The sequence below is a fragment of the Misgurnus anguillicaudatus genome, chromosome 22 (genome assembly GCF_027580225.2).
Source record: "Misgurnus anguillicaudatus chromosome 22, ASM2758022v2, whole genome shotgun sequence".
Taxonomy (NCBI): domain Eukaryota; kingdom Metazoa; phylum Chordata; class Actinopteri; order Cypriniformes; family Cobitidae; genus Misgurnus; species Misgurnus anguillicaudatus.
This window is the reverse complement of record NC_073358.2, coordinates 19,076,098-19,099,796: the sequence shown is the minus strand read 5'-3', so window position 1 is coordinate 19,099,796 and position 23,699 is coordinate 19,076,098. Positions and strand designations below refer to the sequence as shown.

At 38.5% G+C, this 23,699-nt stretch overlaps 2 long non-coding RNA genes across 8 annotated transcripts; one reads left to right on the top strand and one right to left on the bottom strand.

Annotated features, from left to right (window-relative positions):
- Positions 1 to 12,227: 12,227 nt before the first annotated feature.
- Positions 12,228 to 16,065, bottom strand: LOC129424013 (uncharacterized). The gene is made up of 3 exons (XR_012365327.1): positions 15,448 to 16,065; positions 13,218 to 13,339; positions 12,228 to 13,059 (listed from the first exon to the last, which is right to left on the bottom strand). It is a non-coding gene; the product is annotated as an uncharacterized lncRNA (long non-coding RNA).
- A 701-nt stretch (positions 16,066 to 16,766) lies between these two features.
- LOC129423516 (uncharacterized) lies at positions 16,767 to 23,435 on the top strand. Of its 7 annotated transcripts, XR_012365326.1 has the most exons (12): positions 16,767 to 16,917; positions 17,039 to 17,095; positions 17,234 to 17,285; positions 17,502 to 17,544; positions 17,775 to 17,877; positions 17,969 to 17,988; positions 18,147 to 18,264; positions 18,524 to 18,609; positions 18,809 to 18,888; positions 19,836 to 19,893; positions 20,141 to 20,247; positions 21,982 to 23,435. It is a non-coding gene; the product is annotated as an uncharacterized lncRNA (long non-coding RNA). The 7 variants fall into 7 exon arrangements; XR_012365325.1 differs by lacking the exon at positions 17,039 to 17,095; XR_012365324.1 differs by lacking the exon at positions 17,234 to 17,285.
- Positions 23,436 to 23,699: the final 264 nt, after the last annotated feature.

Below are 23,699 nucleotides of genomic sequence, written 5' to 3'. Positions count from 1 at the left end.
CTATTTTTTTGAACACACCCCTTTCAACCAATTGCCCAACTGCACAGCCCCAAGAGCGTGCACACCATGAATGCTGGGCCTCATCCGCTCCCCGAGAATCCACTGAACCCACCGGCAACTTGTCTGCCACGCAGCAACAAAAAATACACTAAAAACCTTGATTATTCTGGTTAGTCACATTGTACTGCTATTATTTTGAACAAGACTGTACTATTTACCCGCAGCATTTTCCTAAAATAAATAAAATATAAATAAAAATATAAATACAAATAACACAGTATAATTTTGAAATGCATTGTTGTAATGCGTGTTACTAAGACTGTAACGAGTAAAATATTACCAAAATTTCATTAGTAATGCGTAATATTACTACGTTACAGCAAAAACTAAAATATTACTGTATTATATTATATTTTGTAATGCGTTACTCCCAAGACTGCTCATCGCTATACATTTTACTGTAGTGAATACTAAAGGTATTTTATGAGGAAAAATTTTGCAGAAATCTTGTTTACCATTTGTTCAACTAAATGAAAACAGTATTTTTAAGTTATTCTCATTGTCCCTTTTCAGATAGGATATAAAACAGGTAAAAAATATCTTGATGCTAACTCAAAATGTGCATACACGAGGTGAAACCTGATGTAAGATTTGTTCATATACACTACTTATATAAAAGTCTGATGTGCAGACGGACTATAGAACTTTGGCACTATGAATATATAAGTAGGTGCTGTGTTTGGAGATCAGATGCCATAGCAGATGCCAACGAGTGAGTGCTATTTCACAGCTTTTTGACTTAAGAGTCTCTCAGGATTTCAGTCTATTAAAATACTTTGCCTAATAATAAGATCTCGCTTACAAATACTGGAGCTTTATTGTTTATATAAAGGATAAGAAAAAAAAATGACAAAGATTATTCAGTAATTCATTGTAAATTCTCAGAAGTATTTGTAAATATGTCAGTAATTATTTAAAAGTGAATTTTGGAACTTAACATGTGCAGTCCCTGTCCACTTTTATTGTGTGGAAGACAACAGTTCAAACGTTTTACCCGCTACAGAAGAAAGATAAATTCTTTAAGGTTTATTCTACAAAGATTGCATGTCTAATGGAGAGTAGCATCTATAAAGTAGCAATTATGTAAAAAACATAATTCTCATTAACTCTTTCCCCGCCATTGACGAGAATTTCCGTCTTTCCGCAATACCGCTTTTATCCACTAGGTTTTACCGGAAGTAGCTGCTGCATGCCGTGTCTGTTTTAAAGATCGCTCTGAATGGGATCTCTATGAAAAGTCCAGCACAAAAATTGAATTATCTCTGCTTTTTGCTCAAAATGTGGTGTTTTTGCAGAAACCTACCCATATTCAAAAGCTGATTACAAAAGAACTACTCAAGGTAGGATGAAACGTTTTTTTTTGTTTGAAAGCAGAGGGTCTTTTCTTTCATTTGATATATTGTATGTTTATATATTTGAAGAAGAACATTTTCTGGAAGGCATTAAACTTTTGTGAAAATCATGAAAAACGCTGGCGCTGGCTGGCAACTTTTTTAAAAAACGCTGGCGGGGAAAGAGTTAAGCATGGCACGCGTCGCTCCATTCTCTTCCTCCATATGTATGTTTTCCTTATGTATTCCTGTTGAGGGCAGTAGTCTGACAAGTACTGGCTCTTGAGATTAACACAAAAGGCCATAAATGAGACATGGAAGTTCACAGCTGGAACTTTCCAGATGGCAGGAGCAGTTCATAAAATGGGGACAAGAGGCCCATAAAATGACTTCAAACATAAAACTCACCATCATAAAAAACAGAGCAGAAAACTTTAACAAGGCAGTTATTTATCTGTCTGGCAAGCAGATGCACGGGTGTCCAATTTAACCCACAAGGCTTAAATGTATTCTTCCTCAATATAAAGGATGGATTTTTACATAACTGTAAAATTGTATTGATATTGTGGCACAGGTAACAAAGCCAGGATTGCATTAATAAAATAGTTCAGAGCTGAAAAGAAACATTACTGTAACTGATCATGCATGGAATGTTAGTAGATTGCACTGTTAGTTCTGTAATTCAGGTCAAATTTAATTTACGGGTTATATCTATATGAGCTTTGATGTAAATTCACATGGCTCACACTATTGAGATGATCTGCAAATAATATCATACAAGTATAAATGAATTAATTTCCCTGCGGAAATAGCACCAGCAGCCTATAATGAATTAGCATGTCATTGTCTTCTCGAGATGCGATTCTCTCTCTCTCTCTCTCTCTCTCTCTCTCTCTCTCTCTCGTTAGGGTGGGAGGGTGATGCAGTGTTCAGGAAACCTTATCTGCTACGGACAAGCCCTTCTCAGCAACAAAAGGCAGACATTTTCACCTGCTTCCTGCAACAGGGACATGTGGCAAACTGACATTCCCAGCACCCACACTGGCAGGGGAATATGCCAATTAGTGGCCATCTCAGGGATGGGGCGTGAGGGTTGGTGGGGAGCTGGTCGGGGTGGGGGAGGGTTTGGGTGGTGAGTCCTGGATGAAGGGGTTGGGGTGGAGTTTAGTGGCACTGATTCCAGACCTCAGAAATGCCTTTCACTCAAACACAGGGTGTAATTAGCTCCCTGTCCCTCCCCTCCAGGGCTACATCAGAGGAAGTCCTGGCCAACATGCTCTCTACCATAGTTGGGCAAGGCCATGACCTGTACCGACCCCACCCAGGGAGCCACATGGAGAAATTAGGCATTTGTGCATCTTGGTGTGTCTAGGCGACCGTGTGATTATATACATTATATGTGTGTTATGTGAAAACATTACTCACCCACGCAAGCTCCTACTGTCATTATAACATTGAATTTAGATAACACACCCTTATTCCTCTCTCCCTACAGTGACCATACAGTATGAACACAGTTACCCAACCACCATCCTTCACTTTTATGCTACCACATGTCTTACCCCAGCTATACCAATCCCAACATTGAGGGACAGCTGGTAGACTGCAAGAGAGGTTGATGGGGTGGTAAGGCGGTCTGGGACTAAGACAAAAAGATTTGTAATGATGCAACTGTCAGAGTTACATTACAGTGGCATGTAAGAGTGACAAGGGATTGTAGATTAGGTGGGTAAGTAGATGGGGTGGAGAACTCTTTCTGGTTACAGCCTAAAATTAATTATATTTATTGGTATATGTGGTTTACGGGGATGAATAGTATATAATGACATGTTTTCTATGCTATAAACAAGGTTTACAGGGACACAGGAAGTGTCCCCGTAAACTAAAAAAAAAAACGGTGTCCTCGTAAGGCTTAAAAAACATACTAAATTGTTGTTTTTTCATAGATTAACCCTCTGGGGTCTAAGGGGTTTTTAGGGCCCTGGGGAAGTTTTGACATTCACTGACATTTGTGCTTTTTTTCAGTTGCTTAAAACATATAAATGGCAAAATTCTCATAACACTGCATTCAGCACAAACTGGGCTACAATATTATATGATCAACATGTATGTACGTGTTTGTATTTTTGAGAGAAAAATGTTTATGCATGGTTTTTGAAAAAGCTAAATTTTTAAGTCACTGATACAAGTCCACAAAACTCATTCTAAACATGTTTTCCCAAGACTTTTCAAAACAGGATCTAGTAGTCTAGAATTTTTTCTTCAAAATGATGCGAAAACCATTCGGCCCACTCATTCACATCAAGCAATATATTGATTCACAATTTCTTTTTTCCTGGGAAAGGCTGTATGCGTGGAGGTGGGATAGCTCCTGAATAATCAGTGATTGACAGCTGAGGAACAAAAGAGTTGCATAATGAGCCACATAATGACCCTTGTGGGGATGTTCAACAGGAATGTAACTTTCTCTATAGTAAAACCATGATAAGGTTTACTTGGGAATTTATAACAAAAAAATTATATATATAATGTTTGTATATATAGACATATTTTCTATTAATTTCACAAGTATACATTTAAAAACCATAGTAATCATACCCTTACAAAAATTAACAATGGTTTTATTGTGGTAAAAGTGTAGTTGTAGTAACCATGGTTTTTTGGTGTATTGATTACTATCAGCAAAACCATGGTTTTACTACACTAACCATGGTTTAACTATGGTTTTTGAAAACCATGGTTGTCAAAACTCAATTCAATTCAATTTTATTTATATAGCGCTTTTTACAATTGGTGATTGTTTCAAAGCAGCTTTACATTAATAGAAGCAGTGGAAAGCACAGAAAAACGACAGATAGCACAACATAATACACGATAGCACAAGCAGCTAAATTTGCTGCGGCTATGAATCAACATTATAAGCGTGCGTATTGCTAATGTAACGTAAAGAAGAGGGTGCTAAGTTAAGCCCAAGAAGGCTGCCTCCCTGGGTTGAAAAACCCCCTAGGAGAAAAAAAACCCCAGGCTCAGCCGGGGAAGTAAAAAAAAGTCATAGGAGGGAAAAACCCTTGGGAGATATTTTTATATATACATTAAAACGATTAAGGAGATTAGGCGGAGGTTAAGCGGGTTCTGCCGGTGCTCATTGGTCATGCATCAGCTGGGCATCACGTTGAAGGTCTGCAGGTGGGTCAGAGGTGTGCCGACTTTCACATTTACCGGAACTGGGTCTGTTTGTCTCATTGTCCTCGGAGACAAGGAAGAGACATGAAGAAAGAAAAACAAAACCCAATTAGCGTAGGGGCCATTCATATGTATACACATGTACATATACACAAACATGTATATATATATATATATATATATATATATATATATATATATATATATATATATATATATATATATATATATATATATATATATACACACACATGTACATATACGTATTGAAGATACAACATCATCCCAGTGACAGACTCTGCACAGTTTGGTTTAGGGAGAACGAGAAAAATGCACGGGACGGCGAATGTTTTTGGAAATGGATGCAGTGACACCCTTTTAAGGACTGAACCACAAAATGGTTATATTGTGGTTACCATGGTTTTACTACAGTAACCATGGTTTTTTGGTTGTAACTGTGGTAAAACCATGGTTAACTTTCGTAAGGGAGAGTAAAGGTACTGTTTTGGCCATCGTAAAAATGAACACAGGGTAGTGTTTGGTTGGCCAGCGAGAGTTTTACTTTTTGTGCAGTAAACAGCTCAAGATAAAAACTGCCTATCGTTGTCTGGACTCTTATTTGTGTTTTTGTAATCATTATAGTAGAAACACAACAAGGGACAAGCGTGTAAAAACTTATCAATATTTGTTTACAGCCGCCGCCATTACCTCACGTGTTGATCATGAAAGCAGTATGTGTGCACGCGCGAGTGATCCTGTGTTTAATAAACTTGCTGTGCGGAGATATGCGCTTAGATGCAACTAAATAAGGATTGTATTGTTTGCAATCACATATTTTATAAGAATACCAAAAACCGCGTCGAGTTTCCTGACTCGTGTGTTTGTTTATGTGTGTTCCCCTCGCATGAAATGTTTGACGGAAGAACAAAGAAAACACTCGCGTCTGGAGATACTGACACACATACGCAAGTAAATAAGGATTTAGATGTCGTGTTTGGTGCATTCGGATGAAACGACAAGGAATGGAGAGACTGGATTGTGAAATGCATATCCATTGACTGCAGGAGGCACGAGTTATGCATATGGATGTTTCTGCTCGTTCACTTCAATGGCGCGGGGGTGTGGCGATCTCATCTCATTAAAGATAATCAGGTAACAAGAGAGATACTGCAACACTTCTCAAAATATTAAGTAATGCTACACAAAAGAAATTGAGGGACCAGAGACCATTACTTCTATGTGAGTCATGTATATTAAATGCCTCAATAAGTAGACATGTACATCCAAGTAAGAACAGGCATGAGTAGAAAACACAATCATTTAGTCCAGAAAGTTTCAGAATCGATTCAGTTCATAGATAGTCCAATGAAATTAGTCCGTTGAATATACAGAGTTCAGTAAATCAGTACTAAAGCATCTTAGCTTGCTTCTGAAGACATTGAAGACGTCACAACCAGCTTGAGTTGAATAAGTTGCTTGTAGAATCCCTTAATCCTGAGGTTGCTTATATTTGCCTTTTCCATGTGCTCACATGATAAACCTCTGTACAAAAAAACAATTAATAGAAGTGCTACCAAATTACCACACATCCCTACAGAAAAATCCAGCTAAGACCAGCATAAGCTGGTAGCTGGTTTTAGCTGGTTTAAGGTGGTTTATGCTGGTCCTCCCAGCCTGACAAAGCTGGTCATGCTGGTGGGCTAGCTGGTCTCCCAGCCTGACCAGCTAAGTCCAGCTAGACCAGCTTAAAAAGTGACCAAAACACAGCTAGACCAGCTTGCTACACCAGCAAAACCAGCTTCCTACACCAGCTTATGCTGGTTTTAGCTGGATTTTTCAGTAGGGATATTCAGATTTACAAACTCAACAAACCATGTACACATTCTATTTACAATATATTTACTTACATTTGAGTATTAGAACAACAAGTTCCTCAAACAGGTTACAAACACAGGGGCAAACAAAGCTGAGAAAGTTTTCCATGTGACAACACCACTTCCTGTCTAATGCTTCTTCTCTTACCCTTTTGAAGCTATCAGGCCACTCTGTACTCAGAGCGCCCCCCCCCCCTGTGCCCGGGTTAAGCATAGACCAAAAAATATATATATATTCTGGAACTTAAGTAACAGTATAACCGTTACAATACGGTACTTGTCCTCCTTCTCATACAGTTTACACCGAATGACAATATATGTTTTCGATCTCACTTACATAATTTAAAAGCTGACATTTCAAGCATTATGTAGACATTTATCCTTTGTTTCTATGACATGTATTTGTTACCTGCCGGAGCGGGCCACTAATGCCCCTCCGGACGTTCCACCTCGAGGAGGTCCCCAAAAGCACCCCAATGACCCAAGCAACAAGACCAGATAAGTGAAAATTAAAACAAGCTTTATTTAAATTAATTAAAATCAAGATGGGAAGGGGAAGGGAAATTAAAATAATGTCTGGCGTGCTCTTCTTTGCAGGGGGAGAGAGAGAGGGGCCAAGGGAAGAGGATAGAGCTCCTTCGTCCTCGGTAAGTATTATCTCTTCCTTGCGTTCTAATCGTGGCTTCCTTTATTTCTCCTCAGTGCACACGTGGCGCCCTCCTCGGCTCCTGGAAGCAAGAAGAACACACAATTGCTAGAAAGAAATCCAGTGGTCACTTGTGGCTAGAGAGCCTCCTTCGTTGGAGCCAGGTGTTAACCACGAAAGCAGGGCCTCGTTGAGGGAGGTAGGTCCTTTCTCCTGTTCCTCGGAGGTCCTTCCTTCTCCGTTTCCTGTGATCACAAGAATAAATGAGTGTTTGTACTCGTTCTCGTTCTAGGTGTTGTAGATGTATTGCGTGGGACCCGCAGGCGTGAAAGGTAAGTATAACTCTTGGTTTGGTTTTCAGGCTCTTAGTCCATCGACGTACTACGTGGGACTCACAGGTGTGATAGGTAAGTATAACTCTTGGTTTGATTTTCAGGCTCTTAATTTACTGACGTGCTACGTGGGACTCACAAGCTCGATAGGTAGGTATAACTCTTGGTTTGCTTTTCAGGCTCTTAATTCGCTGACGTGCTACGTGGGACTCACAGGCGTGACAGGTAAGTATAACTCTGGGTTTGGGTTTCAGGCTTTTAGCTTGCTGACGTGCTACGTGGGACTCTCAGGCGTGACAGGTAAGTATAACTCTTGGTTTGGATTTCAGGCTTTTAGCTTGCTGACGTGCTACGTGGGACTCTCAGGCGTGACAGGTAAGTCTTGGTTTAGGTTTGTATATATATAGGCTCTACTCACACTAAAGGTCTTCTTTTTTAAACAGCGTTGTGGAATAGGAAAAAGCTGTACATCACCTGACCGGGGAAACAGAATGGGTGGCTGGGTGTTGGCTCGCTCTCCACCCTGTCCGGGCGTCTGAGGTGTACCTGTTTCAAAGGTGGGTGGCAGATTCTCCACCAAGACACAACAGCGCCAGTTATGTAAGTATCAGCGGGTTTCTTTGCTTTTTACAGTTCAATGTGGTTATTGCTACAATGCTTCAATCACTGTACTCACAGTTTTCCGTCTGCTGCGAGATACACACGAGCCAGGGTGGAATATGAGGTAGGTCCACGTTGGTACCACCGTTTCAGCACTTCCACGAGCCTGCACACACGGTACTTCAACCGGACCTGGGGTAAGTATGAATGGCAGGAGACACAGCACTACACTGCAACACTCCAGTGCACACACGTCAAATCAGCACACTCACCCACAGCAGCACACACTCTTTCGTGAAATATAAGGCAAATATTCTCACACTCGATCCAGCTTGGTGCTGGGGGAAGCCGTTTGAGCGCCGTCCCGGCGAGTGGGATAAAGTTTGTCCGCCCCCTTACAACGCTCTGCACACATCGTCCTTACTTGGCATGCCCCTCGACCCCTTTCTTCTACGGTGGGGCCACTATAAACAAAAAGATCCTTTCACACAACGGTGAGTTTTTAATTTAGCGACTCATCCAACAATAACAATGCATGTACTCACAACCTCCGTCTTGGTCTTTTACCCACAGCTCCCGGCTCTTTCTTTCCGCCGTACAGCTCTTTAATCACCCAATCTACTCAGGTTTGGCTGTGGACGATTTCCCGACAGCGCTCACAACAACACACACTTCCGTTAAGTATGGGTTCGTTAAGTTACAGTTTATTTTTCTGACGCGTTTGAGAAAGGACTTCACTGAGGGAGAGAGAACAAAAAGCGCATCATGTTTACTTTCTTAATTTTGCGAAAAGCACAACATTCTGTTTTTATTGGGAGTGGAAAAAACTAGACACTTTAAAGTTTTAAATGATGTATAAATCATATCTGTATGTCCAAAATCAGCAGAGTTATCTAAGTCTCTTTGCGGAGTGAATGAAAAATAAAGCGCTTGCGGCGCCCGTGCCGCAGTCGACCCCAGAGTGTTAAAGACTATCGACTAGGGATGGGCACCGAACTCGGTACTTTTATAGGCACCGACCGAATTGCGTCGGTACTACCCAGTATCGATTCATATAAAATCAATCGGTGCTCAATTTCGGTACCTGAGAGAACATGTCAGAGAGAGAGAGAGAGAGAGAGAGACTGTGTGGGAACTTGGTGACACCCCTTTGCAACTTGCTTAATGGCTAACAAAAAGCAATCTAACGTGTGGTTAAATTTCACAAAAGCAGACAATGCTACCTGCAATATTTGTAACAGTAAGTGCAAGGCAGGCAGTGGTAATACATCCAACCTGAGGAAGCACTCACACAATGTGTATTTAAAAGCACAAGAGGGCTTATTAAGATGCGTTTTCGTCGATCGGATCACAAGTGGACGAGAGAGACAAATTTTGTAAACACCTGGTATTTATCAACACCAGTCCGTCTCTTTTGTCCACTTTCGACCGCTTCTGATTACTTTGAGTGGTGGTCCGTGGAGACTGCGGGGAAGTCCCTCTGCTTTCGTTTTAACGCGAGCGGGAGCAGCTGACTGTTTAAATGGACGCAAACTAATATGGCGCTGCTTGTGTTTTAAGTAAACATGCTGCACAGTGTTTTGTACATGAATATGTTGGCGCTTTCTCTGATTTTTCAGCGCAATAAATGAAATAAGATCGCGCAAATTTCATGCGCTCGCAAAATGGAACTGCGGAGATCAGCCGCTTTTAGTTTTATCAATGAAAGCCTAAAAGACTGTGTGTTCACGCTAAAAGTCAGAAATGACGTAAAACTTTGTGCTCAATACCTCAGATTAGATAAATGGACGGAGAGAAGGCGCCGGTCCGTGTGGCTGTTCCAACACATTAAACCACATGCAGACCAAATGCCAATGCTGGCCAGCATGGCAAAAAAGTATCTGTGTCCAGTCCTCTTCTACATCCTCACTGTGTCCCTTGCTGTAGAGAACACTCGCTCTGTATTGTTTTCTGCATAAAAGTTTACTTTTATGTTGCTTTTATGACGTTTATGTTCATTGATCATTTGTCTTGCTTATATATTTTATTTATTTATTTATATGTAAGACATAGGCTATGCCCTGGATGTTATAGGGATTTTTTTGTAAAGATTGTGTGTATTATTAAACATTTTGAAATAAATAACAAAATGTTGAAAATGAGAGGTTTGGGCTTATTATGTCCACTGAAAGTCACTTAAAGGTGCAGTGTGTAATTTTTAGAAGGATCTTTTGACAGAAATGCAAAATAATATACAAAACTATATAATCAGGGGTGTATAAAGACCTTACGTAATGAACCGTTATGCGTTTAAACGAGACCTTTTTATCTACATATTCTGAGGGTCCCCTTACATGGAAGTCACCATTTTGTGCTGCCAGTTTTCTACAGAAGCCCTAAAGGACACTTTCTTTTACTAAGTTGTCTCCAACAATGAAATGTTTGTCCAGTGGCGGCTACCGTAGCTTTTTTATGTGTTTCAAAAGCGAGGGGTGAGACATGGACTAAGCCGTTGGTTGCAGTTCGCAACCTCACCACTAGATGCCGCAAAAATGTAAACACTGCACCTTTAAGTCAGAGTAAAGTACCGAAAAAGGTACCGCTGGGTACCGGCATCGAATTTCAGGTACCGGTATCGGAACCGGTAAAAATGTGAACGGTACCCAACCCTACTATCGACAGGTTTGTGTGATGGTTGGGGTTACGGACTGGGGTAGGTTAGTGGAATAGAACATAGAGTTTGTACAGGATAAAATGCATTGCGTCTATGGGATTATCCCTGTAAACCACATATGACAACATATTAAAAATCCTTTTGTAAGCACACTTGGCAATAAAGCTCCTTCTGATAATGATTCTGTTGCTTGACATTCCTTAGAAACAAATGATCATTCCAGCGGCATCTGCTTTGACTCTGGACGCTGCTCAATTTCCTGCCGCGCCATAGAGCACCACATAGTTTAAATAACATTATATTTGACTAGCTGTACTATTGTTGTGCTAATGGCAATCAATACGTCACACAAAAACATAATTACTAACAAAAATCATGGTTAACCCTTTGTAAGGGTTTTATTATACCACATTTGAACAGCATGAACAATGTTGTAATCATAAAAAGCTAATAATTTATATGCTATCAATGTCAGTAGATATACTCGGAGTAAGTGAAAGCAGATGGACAGGGGCAGGGAAACTCACAACAACCAAAGGAGAGAGATGACCACCAACATAGGGAAGAAGTAGCCATCATTCTGAAGAAAGGAGTAGAGAAGAGCTTAATAGGAAACATGTCAACAGTAAGCTTATGAGGATTAGGCTGAGGGGGAAGCAAATCAACACAACTATCATCCAGTGCTATTCTCCAACAAATGACAGCGATGACATCTGGAAGGATGAATTTTACGAATAACTGCGGGCTGTACTGGAAACTACATCCAGACACGACAAAGATACAGTAGTGATGGGGGACCTAAACGCCAAGATGGGAAACAACGATGGAAATGTTGCAGTGTCATGAATGAGAATGGGGAAAGGTTAGCACAGTTTTTCATCATGCATGACCTCGTCATTGGGGAAACCTTGTTCCAACACAGGGTCATCCACAAACTAACTAATGACACTCTCCAAATGAAAAGGATAAAAATCAAATAGATCATCTCATGAAAAATGGCACATGGAGACGCTCTCCACTTGATGTTAAGGGCAAACGAGGAGCAGACGTTGGTAGCAAATAACCACCTAGTCACAGCTGTGCTGAGAATAAAGCTTAGAAAAACAGAAAGCAGAAAGACAGCCAAAAAACCATTCCACACTGTAAACCCGAATAAGTTGGGATTACTCAAAAAATTTGAGGTTAATTTTAATTACTACACAGTTATATTTTGAGTTTTTGCATATCAAACATTTTAATTACTACACAGTTATATTTTGAGTTTTTGCATATCAAACATTTTAATTACTACACAGTTATATTTTGAGTTTTTGCATATCAAACATTTTAATTACTACACAGTTATATTTTGAGTTCTTGCAACTCAAACATTTAATTTACTAAACTTGTGTATTTTTAGTTCTTGCAAATCATATGTGTCATTTACTATACTTTTCTATTTGAGTTCTTGCTAAGCAAATTATTTATTTTCTATATCAGGTTAAATCAACTTCTAAAATCTTTATCAAAATGCTTCAGCAATTTCACAGAAACACATGACATATGTAATAAAATTTTGGCAATTTATTTCACAAAAGGATTGCTCCACAGCACATTTCATACATTTAAACTAGCATGAGACAGTTGCATTAAACATCTTTCTTAAATTTACAAATGTGATACAATCTGCAGTCAAAAATTAAAGTCTGTTTAGCAACCCACAAAAGTAAAGTTACCCTTTTAATGGGTTCAAGGTAACATAACTGTTTAATAGCATTTAATATTTTTCAGTCAAAAATTAAATTCTCTTAGCAACACAACATACCTTTTAACAGGCTCAAACTGTTTAACAGCATTTTATAAAATGAGAAATGAGCAAGTAATGCTTAACAGCCAACTTCATATATTAACACCACACAGTTGCATTAAACATGACAATTTCTTAAACTGAACCGGTTTGTTAATACAATAACTTGTCAATAAGAACTAAGAAGATACAAGTAAAAAATCAAAGTAACATCAGTTAGATAACATTTAAGTAACTCTTTTTGTCTTTTGTGTGTGCTGAGGTAGTACAAGTTATGCTTCACATCAACTCGTTCTTTAATGTTTGCAGGCGAGGAGACAGTTTCCCACCTTCCATGCCAAGCAAAAGTTTTTTGCACAAATACAAATGTTTTTGCAAGTCCTTTTGGAATATGTATGTGAAAAGCATACTGGAATCCAAACAGGACAAGAAAGGCCTCTGGAAGTTGGTTGTGGGTGGGGAGTGGACCAATTCGTCCTCAAGAACAACAGAGACATTTACTGGGTCACTATGCATTTGGGAATTAGAGCTGTAACGCACAACCGTATATTGCTCCAGTGGCTCCTTCTCAATGTGCACTCCAGAATCTTCAAGCTAAAAAATCAGAAACAAAAAAGATTAAGAACATGAAAATGATGCTGCCAGAATTTAGTACATCACTTATTAGGAATTATCTGTTACATGGCTTCTACACAGGTGACTTTTGAATTCGCAGAATGTGTGAAACATGCAGGGGCAATCATGATACATACATGGAAGTGGACTTATTTTTGAGCAGTGTCTATGTTCTAGTGTGTGGTGTCTGAGGAGGTGGAGTCTTGAACGATGAATCTTTTTACACCCTGCACTCCCAGTCTATCATCTTATTTGAAATCTGAAAAGAAACATTTACATGGTTAAACACTATGGGCCCTATTTTAACGATCTGAAACACAAGTCTGAAGCGCAAAGCGCAAGTTACTTTGTGGGCGGATCTTGGGCGCTGTTGCTATTTTCCCGGTGGGAGAAATAAGTCTTGCGCCGGGCGCAAATCAATAAGGGGTTGGTCTGAAGTAGGTTCATTATTCATAGGTGTGGTTTGGGCGTAACGTCAAATAAACCAATCAGAACGCTATGCAACATTCCCTTTAAACGCAAGGGCGCAAGTTCCATGGCGGGTTGCTATTATTATGATGGATTTACCAGGCGCACGCCAGGAGCGGTTCACAGCCGAGGAGACCGACGTTCTTGTAAGAGCAGTCAATGACAGAGAAGTTGTTTTGTATGGGGATGGGAGAAACCCGCCCAAATCAGCGCCGGTTAAACAGGCGTGAGAGGAAACAGCCGCAATTGTCTCATCAGCTGCGCCAAGCACTACAATGATGTCAGGAGACGAGGGGATCCCAAGCTTGCCAGCATAAATCGGGCACGCCGGGCACACAGGAGGACATCGCTGCGTCCACCCTCACCGCTGAAAGGGTTTGGGGGCTTTGAAATCGGACACAAGAAACGCAAGCAAGGTCCAACCCCAAAGTACACTTACAAATCAAGTTCACATACATGAAGGTTTCTTATGAAAACATTTTAATTATTATTTAGATAAAATAAACGTAATACAGCCACACAACAAACTTTATAATATTTTAATCGTTATTTGCATGATAATTGCTTAACGCTGCCACACAAAATAAATAAAAACTATCACCACAATGCTCATCACAATGATTTCCCTTGTCTCATGTATCAATATTTTTTATTGTAACAATTTATGATTTAATGATTTCCCTTATCTTATATTTTTTATTGTAACAATTTATGATTTGCAAAAATAACTGTTGCATCTGTGTAGATTAGATAAGCAATGCGCGTTGTGCACGCTATACATTATGGTCAAGCATGCGCCCTTAAAATAGCATAATGAACCACGCGCAACGCGCCACTGACTTTAGACTAGTTTTTTTTGGTTAGTAGCGCAATTGTTTTTTGAAACTGCAAAATAGCATAAGAGATGGTTTGCGCCGGAGCACGCCTACTTTTTTGCGATGAACCGCCCAGGGAGCGCAAGTTCATTCCCTAGTTTGCCGACGTGCGTCTGTGGAGGGAAAAACTCGCTGTGCGCCAGTGCAAAATACAAAATGATACATGCGTCACTGACAAAGTCAATTGCGCTGGGTGCAAGATAGGGCCCTATGATTCAAACAGTAATAGCAAGCAGGATCTAAGAATAAACAGGTAGCAAACGCAACAATTCTCTCTCATTAAAACACATACATTGACAAATGCAATATAATGCATATTAATAGTATACATATGTGTCTCATTTACATCTCATTGCGTGATATTGAGTTAATAGGGTGACCATACGTGCCCTTCTTCCCGGACGTATCCCGTCCAGGATTTCGGTGCGTCTTCCGGAAGTCGTATTTGTTGACCGCATATGCCATTCAGTTAAAAACATAAGATATACAATCGTAGTTTCATTCTTACCTTAAAATGTAACGGTTGCTTTTCTGTAATAATAATAATAATAATCCTCTATGACGTATACGGTCGACAAATATGACTTCCGGGAGACGAACACAAAATCCTGGACGGGATGCGTCCGGGATGAATGGCACGTATGGTCACCCTATGAGTTAATCACTTAAACTGCCATGTGCACAACGATTCACATTAACCACTGTTTATTACTTTTACACCAGTCATGTAACACATCGACTAATAGTATAAACACAAACTTAAAAACCCTGATCAATACATATAAAACTTGCATTGCCATAACCTTAATATACACATCATTAGAAACAATCATTTTGACCACGCTGAAGTTATCGTCACATTGGGGGGGGGGGGATTCACGTGCGCCACGCGTGACCTACTTTTCATTAAACACAGTTTAGCTACTTTTTAACTAATAAAGTGCATAAAACAAACTCATAATAATTCCCACAACAGTCACTGAAGCATTAAAGCAATAAATAATAGGTTTTCTAGGGGTTTTACCTGCAATAAGGGAACAGGTATAGAGACAAAGAAACACGCTGAGTTTCCCTCGATCAGTGTATTGTTCTATGATACTAAAGGAACGCATGCTTGACCCTAGTCACCTGTCAACGCCCCCTACTGGAATCTTCCAGTACTGCAGTCACTAAATTCCCTAGCCATTACTCACAAAAGACAGCAACAATGTGACAACGCATCTAAAAATATTATATCTACATCACATCTAACTGTTAAACACAATTATGTACATGAAAAGTAAACATAATGGCCTTTAGAATTGATACATTGAGTTTAAAGGTGATACTTACAGCACCCCATGAAGCGACCGATCCGTCATCTTGAGGAGAAGAACTCAACGCGAGCAGCTCACGTGAACACGGATGACGTCAGACGCAAAATCTCTAAACTGAGGGATTTTAAGTTGGAGTACATTAAAGAGACAGTTAGTGCAAATTAAAAACAACATGCATTCATCTAACTTAAAAAGTTTAATTTGTACAAACTCATAAATATCTGAAAGTTCTAAATACTCAACAAGGTTAATTAATTTGAACTAATTGTAATGATTTAAGTTAACAGTACTAAATAGAATTAATTACTTTGAGCATTCGGGTTTACAGTGCATGCTGGAAAGCTACATGACACCAAGGTCAAAGGTTATCTTGTGCTACAACTAAAGAACATATTTCAGGCATTAGCAGATATGTTAGATCATGCAGACCCAAAATCAGACAATATCAACACTATGCGGAAACAGACCAAATCAGCCTTGTCAGCCAATGTGAAGACCAGTGAAGTATGTCTTGGATGGTTAGAGTTTGGCTCCAGGTGTCTTCAATATTTAACCTTTTCACAACATTCTAATTCTCTGAGATACTGATTTTGGGTGTTTCCTTAGTTGTCAGTTATAATCATCAAAATTAAAAGAAATAACCCACCCAGCACAAGACGTCATTTAGACGTTGTTTTTTGGGCTAAATCACGTCGGCCCGTCATGACCTTCATTTAGTCCAAAAAAAAGATGTTGAAAAATGGTCTTTGTTTGGTCCGTCTAATTCAGTCCAAATTTAGCCTAAAATTAGACGTCTTTTTCGGACCACTTTTCAACGTGTCTCCATTCAATAATAATCCTGACAAAATATGCATGAATGTATAAATACTGAGCACATTGAACGATAATGAAACACATGCTTTGTTAAAAGTCTATTAATATTTCTGTTTATTTTAATTAAATAAATATGTTAAATGTGCTCTAAACAGGTCATTTCGGTCCTGTACAGCACTGATAGAAGCACTTCATTTTCATCTTTTAACAAATATCTTTATTTTTTTTAAATATGATATTATTGGCAGAGGCGCGCGTCCGTCTCATGCTTTGTGATCACGTGATTATTCAACGGGGAGACGCGCGTTCTGGATTTACCGATTTTCTCCTCAGACAAGTGTTTCTGTTTTGTGGTCGATTCTGGGGTAAGTTTCCTTAAATTCGTGGTTACTTTATTGAAATTAGTTCACAGGGATGTTAATTCAGTTGTCAGTATATGTCGATACGACTAATAAATGATCAATTTGAATGTTTATCGTTTGTTAGTAATGTTAGCTCGAGCGCTGTCAGATTGACTGAGCTCGTCGCGCAGGTGACGAGCAGGTCAGTTAATGGAAATCTTTTATTTGTCTTTATATCTTTTATATAATCGTGTTATGCTTGTTTTTAAATGTATTTTAAATTGTTTAATTAATTATAATGCAAGTTTACTCCAAGTATTGTAGTGTGGGCTTTTTTCAGCTTACGGCTAGCCTGATTGAGCTCGTGGCACAGCTGTGAGCTAGCAGTTAACGTTAGTGGATATTTGTTTGATATCTTTTATAAAAACGTGTTGTGCTTTTTTCTTAAATGTATTAAACAAATTATATCGCAAGTTTACTCCATGTATTGCAATGTATGTGTGCTTTGTTCAGCTCCCTATCAAAATTACATTAACTAATCTACTTTAAAATGTTAAAAGGCCATTCTGAATAAATAACTGTTGTATATTTACTGTTACTTCTTTCAGATCCTTTTCTTGGTGTGTCTTGATGTTTTCTATTGGCTAAAGAGTAAGTATTACTTTGTTCATATTTTCACAGCCACCAGAATCAGAAGTAAGTGCTCAAAAGTGAAATAGCATGTTGGTCTCTTCAATGCAATGATTAATAAAATAGTTATAACTAATGAAATAGTCATATCTCACTTTGACTTTATGTACAGTTTGCTCGGGGTCAAAACACAGCTTATTCATACAAATCAAACAGTGACACTGGCTATATGTCTGCTTTCTTTTTTATAGCAATAAAAGCATAGAGATATATAAAGCAAAGACAACTATAAGATAATCCTTCAGGAGCCAGTAAAACATCTACAGTTACAGCAGTAAACATACTTGTTTTGGGGTAAGAAAAACTAGTACAGTGTAGATATGAATTATGGTATCCTAAGCACTTCTCTTATTATTGCTTCTGTCTTGTTCTTCATTTTTTGTAGTGCAAATAAGGAGACTTAGAGTAAGTACAAATTGAGCTTTTAGTACTGACGTGAATATTACATCGCCATTCATTTGAAAGAAATAGAAAAGTGCTACGTTTTATTTTGTACCACCAAACTTGCTCGTATAACTACGATAATAATACTTTTTATGATGCTGCTGTTTACTCCATTGTAGCATGTCTCTGTGAAACTGACAATCTCAGGTAGGAACTGCTGGTTTGTGGTTGGCAGTATGGATCACGGTCTGCGACTCATGAGGAGCTGGTCTGGAGACATGAAGAGGTTGTCAACAGGTGTGTTCCTATACTCTACCAAAATGAGATAGGGATCAGTCATGTGGGCCAATGTGTGTGAAACTTAATGTTTTTGCAAAGTCTTTAAATTCTTTGTGTTGATTTTGTGGACCATTTAATTTCACTGGTATGCCATGTCTCGCGAAAGTGACTAAGCTTGCTGATGACAGTAGCAGCCATAGTAGTGTTGAGTTTGTCTAATTGGAAGAAATGGTAATAGTAATCTACATTAACCATTTATTCATCTTCCGAGGTGAAGAGGTCTGAAGCTAATACCTGCCACGGTCTGATTGGTATTTCATGAGGAATCATGGGTTCCTTGGTATTTGAATTATGTTGAACCAGGCAAGTACTCCATCTTTCGATCATGTGTTCTGTCTATTAACACATACCTAGCCAGAATAACATTTCGTGCTCTTAGCTTAGACTTCTCAGCGTGTGCGCATATCTCAGGTCAGATATGACTATTTTCTTATCTTCACTGGTCAATGAAAGTTTGTCTTAAAAGTCAATAATGTATGTGGAAATTGTCTCCTCTTTGCAGGCCATCCATCCAAGATCATCTATCTGAGCTGCTGAAAACTGCCTCGGTATGGATCTGTTGGAGCTTTGTGTCACTGACTGGTAAGTTTTTATAATTAAGTGAATCTACACGTCCATATCTTTGATGAGATTGTCATGTTTTGTTGCTATGGACTTTTTGGAGAGGGTGTCTGCCACAGGAATCTCCTTTCCTGTTCTGTGTTTGATGTCATATTTCTAGGGCTGTAGAATCATTCTTTAAAGCCGTGGAGGAGCGGCATCTAGTAGGATCCTATGAAATCCATAAAAAAAATTTCCGGAATTCACTTTTATTTTTCTCAAATAATCACTCCAAACGCGCTTTAAATGCTTGGAAATGCAAGGCGCGACGCACTGCGTTTTTTAAAAAAGAGCAGTGTGACACAGCTTTTTATATTGCTAGCAACCAACGAGTCAGCTGTCTTGTCAATCAAATATTGAAGCGTGATATTATTTTGCTATTAACTGTCATATTAGCAGAAACTTTAAAAAGAGGACGCTTGCTCTGATCTTGTTTGAGGGTGAGAGGTGCACAAACACGCAGGGGAGTGAGCGAGTGGAGTCCGGTTCTTCAAAGCAACTGTAAACTTCCCTCACCACACCGTAAGGCCCGCCTCTCCCCCCATCCAATTGGACAATGGAAAGATGCGAATGACGTCGGCTGCTTTTTCGCTCTCAGCGCTTCTTCAAAAGCGTGTGCTGCGGCTGGTGGCAAAAAACACAAGGTGTTCGGCGCGCATAAACAGTGCGCAAATACTCCCTGCCCATAGAATATCATTTAAAAAGGGCGCCTGCAACTGCCATAAATGCATTTGGTGTGATTGGCCCCTAAGAGTGATTCTTAGCTTTAAGAATTTTGACAACTTGCTTTTATACTTAAGATTGAAAGTAGGAGTATATTTCATGAATTCTTAGTACTTAAGACAAAAATGGCACTTTCAGAAGCTTGATAAATATGGGAACAGTTGTCTAACTTGAAACTAACTTCAGTTTCTTTCCTTTCCCATCAGTATTTCTGCAAATTCCCGTTTCGTGTCACATTGCTTATGCAAGACTGAATCCATAAAGGTGAGTCGTCATCATCATGAGAAACGTCTTTGCTCACTGCATGCACATTTCTTTTATAAGCAGAATGACACACTTTGGTGAAGTGATTGTGTTTTTGGGGCTGTTTAAACTTGGTATTAAGATGTGTGTTTGTTTTTTTTGTCGATCGGATCATAAGTGGATGAGAAGGACAAATTCTGTTTACACCAGGTATTTAAATCTGTCAGTTTTGTCCCCTTTCAACCTCTTCTGTTCTGAATACTTTTAGGTGATGGTCTGTGGAGACTGTGGGCGATTCCTTCTGCTGTCATTTAAACATGAGCAGGAGTAATGACGGGATTTAAATGGACACAACTAGTATTAGGTCCGCTGCTTGTAAGTAAACATGCTGCACAGTGTTTTGTACTTTTATATGTAAAAGCTTTCTTTGATATTTCTTTGATATTCTCTTGTGGCTGTTGGAACACATTCTACCACATGCGCGCTTACACTACAAAAGCAATACAATCAAAAGTGTTTTCAACTACCTCTGAATGTGGTCAAAAGTGGACGAGCTCAAGATGTTTTGAACATCATTTACACCTGTCTTTAGCATCGTCCACTTGTGATCCGATCGACAACAGCTCATCTTAATACCGAGTGTAAACGGCCCCTTTTTTACTTGCGCTTCCAAGCGTTATAATGGTAGAAAACAACAGTTAGGGGACAACTTCTGACTTTAAACCTCAATAAAGTGCATTCATCCTTCACGGAGGTAATCCATACTCAAATATTGCCACTCATTGTGCATTGAATCGTGTGAGTCCAAGACATCGTTACCGGAAACTAGTTATTATAGTTTATAAATTTTAAAGCTCACGTAACACACGCTGTTTCTGCATTTCTGATATCAATCTGGAGTACCTATAAAGTAGTATGACATCCTTTATATCTCTGAAGAGTCTTTAGTTTAATCAGATTTATAAAAGAAAGATTAGCTTTACCGAATCTTTCCGATAACGTACGAAAAAATGAAGAAGGAGGAGTTATAACACGGGAGGAGCGAGTACGAGTCATGCAACACCATACAACACTTATAACGTATGATTCACTACATGTTCGTGTCATTTATATAATATACACGCGCCTATTTCCAACATAAGACAGAAGTCTTACTTACCACGTGTAACTCGTCATGACCCGGTTCTGAAAATCCACCGCATCAAACACACACGCAAAACTCTGCTGCTAATCCGGATAATAAACTATATCCATTGTTTCCATAAGGCTGGATGTCTTCTCCTTACATCCAAAAACACACTTCTTGTTGTGCCATTGTTGACTTTTGAAATTAAACAAAGCTGAGTGGCGTGATAAGCTGTTAGCAAGCTCTAGCGTCTCCCGCTGACTGACGGCTGGGCGGGGTTTTCCGGGGGAAGTTTTCCGGCGGAAGCCCATATAAAGAAGTGATACGTATCGAAAACCCCTGAAACGTCAGTTAGAACCATAATCGAAAAAAATTAGCCGAAACTTGTACGAACCCTGGCGAAGTGCATTCGGCACAGAAATACTCTGAAACACGCCCAACTGCATTTTTGACACTTTGCCTACGTTTAGCATGAGGAAACAACTCTATAACTGTGTTAATAAGTCAGAATGCTTGAAATACCATTAAACCCCCCCTTTAAAAAATTATCTTTTCTTACTATATAGCCTCGATTACCCACAGAAGACCTTTATTAACCCCTTGGAGCGTGGATTAATTCTTTAAAGGCTGCACTTCTTTGGAAAGTCAGAAAATGTACCCTGATCCATGTTTTTTCCCATATTAAGCTCGGAAAAGCTCGGACGTTTACTAGAATAACTCCAAATGTGTTCGTCTGAACATGTGTATCTGAGTTACTGAGTGTGAGTACATCATGGGGTAATTTTAAAATCTGTCTGAAGTATCGCTTTAAGGTTTTAAATGGAGTATAGCAATACATAATTGGGACTAAATAACAAAGGTAAAATAAAATATACATTCCTTTAAATATTAGTGTACCTAATTGGATTGATCATGCTTTACCTTTTGTTAAGACAACCCCTGTTTTTAATGTTAACATTTAATTTTTTTATGTTCTCACTTAGATGCTGTAACCATAATGCATCCAGGACAACACACCTGGAGTGACTGAGAGCAGGATGAAGAAAGAATCGGATGAGAAAATGTCAACTGGTGCCCATGAGGAGACATATTGTTCTTGGACCTGCTTTTTCTGTTTAGTAATAAGTGGTTTTATGTGGTTACATAAAAGTAATTTAATATTCAATCCACTGATTAAGCTAAATTAAGCTAAATTTCCTACATTTTCTTAAAAGGGTAGTTGACCCAAAAAGGAAAATTCTGTCATTTACACAAACAGTTTGGTTACAAACATTTCTCACAATATCTGCCTTCCTGTTTATCAGAACAAAGACATTTATGCGGGTTTGTAACAACATGAGAGTGTGTAAATGATGGCATAATTTTCATTTTTGGGTGAAGTACCCCTTTAACATTTTCATACCCAGGGGTAGGGGTGTGCAGCGGAGTCAATATTTGTATCTGTAACAGTCTCAAAATTATTTGTATCTGTATTTGTATTCGGATGGAACCGGAAGTGGGCGTATCTTAAACCGGAAGTTTGTCATATTACATTAAAATGGCATTTTAAATGCATTTTTGCTTTTTATTATAGTTATAACTTAAATAACTGTAAATATTTATTAAAAATAATAATACAAAATTTTAATCAAAAAGACAAATAACTTGATTCTCGTTAGTAATACTCATGGAAAGCAAACAACTCATTTTTAAAGCCTCATACAGCTTGTGCTATGCATCATTGTATTGTAGCATTAAAATAACAAACTTGAAAGCACGTTGACAAAACTGTAGGCTACATCACCTTTAAATGTTTATTGTGCCTGTTAGCACAGTTCCATGAGAACCATTCTGTCTAAATGAGTGCGATGTTTTCAGAAAAAAAAAAGTAGCCTACATTAATCCCTAGTCTAGCGATTTAAATATAGTAATTAAACATCTAAAATGATCGTTATTTGTAAGTTTTCTAAAAGAGTGAAATATAACCTAATACTACTCTTATATCCGTGTCTGACATCTTGGTTTCAGTTTAAAAACATGCAGGAATTTGAGAATAAAATGCAGGACTTGCTTGATGTTTAAAGAGCTATTAAGGGAGATAAAGTTCGGGAACTGATTTATGTTAAAAAAGTTATTAAGATCGACAAACTCGCGCTGACTGACAGATCCGAAATGCAACGCAGAGACACGCAAGTGGCGCAGTATATGCACAGAATAGTTCAAAATCATCTGTTTTGATAAGAATTTACGAAAGCATAATAAGCATTAGAACAAACTTGCTGAGCTCATTTTTATCTATGTCCATATAGCGTTTGCGCGAATATAACGAATTGTTTAAAAAAACTTTCTTATTAATCTTCATCTAAATAAATAAATAATCAGATATTTGTTCAAATTTTTAAATAACAATATGTTCTAAAAATCAGTTTTGACTTAGTTCAAAACCAGCAACATGATTTAAAACAATAATGTAATTAGAAATATTTAATTCAAATGTTTCAGTTGTTATTTGCTTACTTAATTTTTATGTTAATTGCAATTCATGTCATAGTATTCTTCAGTTTAAATTTTGCTTTTAAAATGTTACATTTTCATATTTTTATCTATTTACTTATTTATTTTATATTCACCTAGATTGACAATAAAGCTTTCTTCGACTAGAAGTAATTAAAATATCATCTACCGGTGCCACGGAGATACAGAGTTATTAACGAATATTTTA